The following is a 4,727-nucleotide window of genomic DNA, read 5'->3' as shown; positions in this document are numbered from 1 at the left end:
CTCATATGAACTCCGTATTTTGTTGGCATGATAAAACACCATCACATCATCCGAGGTTCTGTTTGTGGTGGGTAGACCACATAATCTAGGTCAGGGGTGTCATCACTGAGATTTTCTCAAAGAAGAAACTCACTAGTAAACTCCCATAGCCACATATATGGGCCCTCCCCCTCTTCAACTTCGTCAGCTGAGCCTTGACATTCGCCAACATCCCTTCACACTAGTTGAAGAAGGTGGGCTCTAATCATCTAATACATAGCTCTAAGTAAGGCATCATCACTATATGGGGTGATTGAGTCCCCGTTACTCATGTCATAGTGTATGCTAATGCTTGTAGTGTTAGGTCTCATATCTCTTCTATGAGGATTTTCTCCTTTTCACTTGCTCCACCTGGTCTATAATGGGAAACCATCATACTTGAAATGATTGCCCCACTAGTATTGTGTACCCCAGATAACACTATTGGAACTCCCCGCCTTGAAAATCTTGTAGGAAAATATATGTCTACCACCTCTATGGTAAATGCCTCCAGACCAACTATAAATTGTTAGGTATCAACGTCCCACCAATGTATGATATCTACAAGTAGGAAGGTCTAGTTGGTCATACTTGGGATCATGAAAAGCTTAAGTAAACCAAAGTCCCTTAAGGCATTGATGCTTGGTGCATGGCCCATTGCTTGGATCTCATTTTCACTATGTTGTCTCTCTCTCCATTCTAGTATGGTTTCTCTTGCACACAAACATTATTTATTAGTCACAACCACCATGTAAAAATGCATTTAAAAATAGAGAATCGATTTGGGGAAATGTTATTTAAAAAAAATAATTTTAACCCTAGACGCTCCCTTGCAATAGATAAATTTTGACCCCAAACACATGGATGAACGTAACATGACTACGTTCAGGCTCTCATAGTTGAAATTTCACCCTTACAAGCATGTGACAAGGAGATTTTCTCCATTAAAATTCAAACTCATTTAAAAATTAACAATGGCCAAGGAAACCCATGCATATATTGCAAAGAGAGGGATGAATTTCTACTTACTTGGTTGAATATGGCTCCTCTTGCTCCTCCTTTCCCTTGCTCACAAACCCTTGGAATCTCTATCCTTCTTTCTTCTCCAACTCACAATGATCAAATAAAGAGGTATGAGTTTCTTTTATAAATCATTTTGGCATCTTTTAGAATATTCCATTTTTTAATTTTTGGTGCTTGTAGGTTTTTTTGGTTTTATAATGCTTTTTCTAGTTTACTTTTTATAGGAGGTTTCGTGTGTGAAATTTTTGAGTCTCCTTTTGGAAGATCCCATTTACAACAACAGGCCTAAGGTATGATCCTTTATTGGCATATTGGGGCAGGTCATTTGTGCCAATATTGCATTTTGACCACCAACACCTTTTTTATGCCTTAGGTTTGACCCCGTCAAGTTGCGACTTTCACCACTTCCTTTATGCATGTTGTAGCTTGGCGATAGAGCTTACTCGCTCATGGATACCCTAGTTAGCACCTTTTTTCCGAGTTGGTGTCCATGCAGTCATTTTTTACTCCTTTTAGAAATTCCTCCTTTTAACTCGCCATGACCTAGAATCTGAGCCACATGTCCTCTTCTTTGTCTCTTTTCTCTCTATAGCCCAGGAGGATTCCACCATTTTTATTCCTTTTGATTTCCACTTTTTATCATCCTACTTATGCACGATGAGAATTGGTTTCTCTCTTCCATCATCATCATCTTCTTGGCCTACTGTCTACTTTTACTTGGTGTTTATCTTTTCTTGGAGGAACCGCTACAGTAAGCGGTCCTATTAGCTCACCTCTTGTCCTCACTCCGTCATGAGAAGTTCCAACACTACCAAAACCAATGGATACCCTCTATAGCACTCATTCCTCCAAGAGGAGTTTTCTGTAAGCTCTTTTTAGACTCCTTAATTTAGAAAAGATTATCGAGTGAACTTGTCTACTTCATGCTCATTAAAGTACCTGAAGTGTCATCTACCCACTATAAGTTAAACCCTTTTTCAAACTGGGATAGACTGGTTATGAAAAAATAATACCCTAGTCTATTGTGGCTATGAGTCTCTCCCTTGTATAATTTTATGTCTTTTTCGGGCTTGGGGGGCAACTTTACGAAAAGGAACTTATAAAAAGAGAAGGGAAGGAACATGTTTTTCCATTAGTCATCGAAATGGAAGCGTCAGTTGCATCACCCTTGAACATGGCACATGTTTGTTTCATTATCTCATAGTTGGATTTTAGCTTGCCTAGGAGTTGTACCATCCATATGAGTCTCTTTACTCCTCTACTTGATTACTCTTCAAGTCATATGGAGCATGCTTTGATGCCTCCCATGTCGTAGCATGATATTACATGGTGCCCATTAGTTGTGCTTGATGAGCCTCATCATTGGGTAACTATATGGACCTTAATACACCTCCAAGATTATTTAAATCAACTCTTCTCATAATTCTTTACATATTTTGATTATATTTTGCTTAATGAGATGAGTAAAAGTGAGATGTTATGCCTAGTGGACTAATGTGCATTGATTGCAGGTTTTTGAGAGAAAATCATGGAAATTTTGGCTAATTCAGGGTAGAAAATCGAAGGAGACAATGAGGAGAGATTGTAGGAGATAGATCCTCATCATTTATTCCTCACACATTCGAATATTCCTCCATCAAATCACACTAGCTAGGAGTTGCAAGAAACCGAGTCATGAAGATCAATAGGCAGTCAAGAAAGTGGCAGTTAGAGAGCCAATTCAACTTGAATTTGGGAGACAAGCCTCCCTAGATTTAAGGAAGTCATTGGATACTTCAGTTGTATAAATAAAGAGGCCCAGAGCCTCATTAGGATTCGAATTTGTGAGGTAAAATCACTAAGAATTTTTTGAGTTCAAGACTTGTGGAATACATTGTTATGTAATTTTATGATATGATAATGAGAACGAGCATTTCCTTGATCCAAAATTGAGTTGAATCAGAGGGATGAAGCTCTTGGGTTAGCGCCCAACCCTAGAAGCAAAGGATCCTCTTCTTGTATTTGTATTCTTACTTGATTTCATAGATTAAGGGTTGAATTGTCTTTAACATTATTTCATTGCAAGTAGTTGTGGATTTGATTAGTTTGCTTCCATTTTTGCATTGATTTAGTAGTAGCTTAGGAAGATAAAGGGATATCAAAAAGATATTAGTAGGTGGATTTGGCCTCACTCCTCCCTTTAGGGACCATGGTTTGCGGAAATAACTCCTATGCAACCCCAAAAAGACAAAATTCCGATTTCTCATGGAATTTAGGGTTTTCTATTACTTAGGCCAACATTTTACTAGTTTTCAAGAATAGGATTTAATTGTCATTTCTGATATCTTTAGCCTTGCATTAGATCTCATAAAGGTTTCACATTATTCTGCAAGTTTTCACATGCATGAGATAGGAAACTAGATAATGAAAATTTGTTTTTCTTTAGTTAATTGAAAATATTTCTTGTTTAACATGATTCATCGATAAATGTCAATGATTGATGTAGTGCAGGAGTTTCATTAGTGCAGAGAGATTTCATGAGCAACAATCCCATCCTAACCTCATCCATCCATGATTATCACTTTTTTCCACTAAGTCCCTCACCAAATTCATCATTCCATAGGAACACGTCTCCAAGTTTGTTGAGCAAATCCAACCATCTCACAAACTCTGTTTTGAGCTCTGAAGGAGTCCTAGCTACTCCCTTTCCTCATTTTACCCACCATTCACCTTCCCTAGGCCCTACACCACCTTCCAAATCTCTCCTCTTTCTCTCGCACGGATCCTATAGGAGCATTAGGAAATCATATAAGAGGCATTAGGACATCGTGTAGGTCGACCCGTAGTGGCATGTTTTGAGGCCGAATTGTGGAAAAAGCACCTAGGGAGAGAGGAGAAGACCCCCACTTTCCTCCCATGCCATCTGACCAATCACCGTCATCCCTAATCCACTTGCCACATCACCAAGAGAAGTTAGCATTCACATTTTCACACGAGGCAAAAAGGAAAAAGAGTTATTTTGATTCATTTACATGCACAACAGTAGAATGTTTGGATGTTTCCAATTGCATGCATAGGATAGTAGGATTACAAACATGTTAACTTAGCATTATTTCAAAGAAAATCCTCTTAGCAGTTAGTTAGATGAATGGTGTGTTTAAGCATTCGATTCCAGTATTTTCCCTACTACAGTAGACAAGATTTCATTTAGTGCAAATTTCCCTCTTTCTCATTGGTAATCAAACTTCTTCTGAATCAATAGAAGGTTGGTTTGAGAAACCATAGTGGTCTATTGCTAGCCTAGCAGTGATAAAGAGTGGAACCATCACATCTACTTGTGTATACAACAGTGTCACCTCGAAGTTTGTACGAACCCCAGGTTGATAAAGTAAAGTTGGTAGCTCCAGGAGTTGCAACATTCTTGCTGCACTACTGGTGCTCATCAGTGTTGCCAAGTCACTCTTCTGTCATTCTCCTATGTGTTCAAGGGACGTATCAGCCTGTGTCGGCCATCTATAGTAGCCTATTTACCTTTTTGAGTTGGCTATCCCTATGTCAGCTGTACTTCATCACTTCATGACTTCATCCATTCATCACATCATCCTGGTTTATTCCGTGTTGATTGATGGGGGATACATTAAGACCCTCCTTTTATGAATCTTCTCCTGTCAAATTCAGCTCATTACCCACGAGATTGATCTAGGAAC

The sequence above is a fragment of the Pinus tabuliformis genome, chromosome J, assembly GCF_031772625.1.
Source record: "Pinus tabuliformis cultivar Carrire ecotype Pingquan chromosome J, CPIR1, whole genome shotgun sequence".
Lineage (NCBI taxonomy): Eukaryota > Viridiplantae > Streptophyta > Pinopsida > Pinales > Pinaceae > Pinus > Pinus tabuliformis.
Note: the sequence above shows the minus strand (reverse complement) of the source record.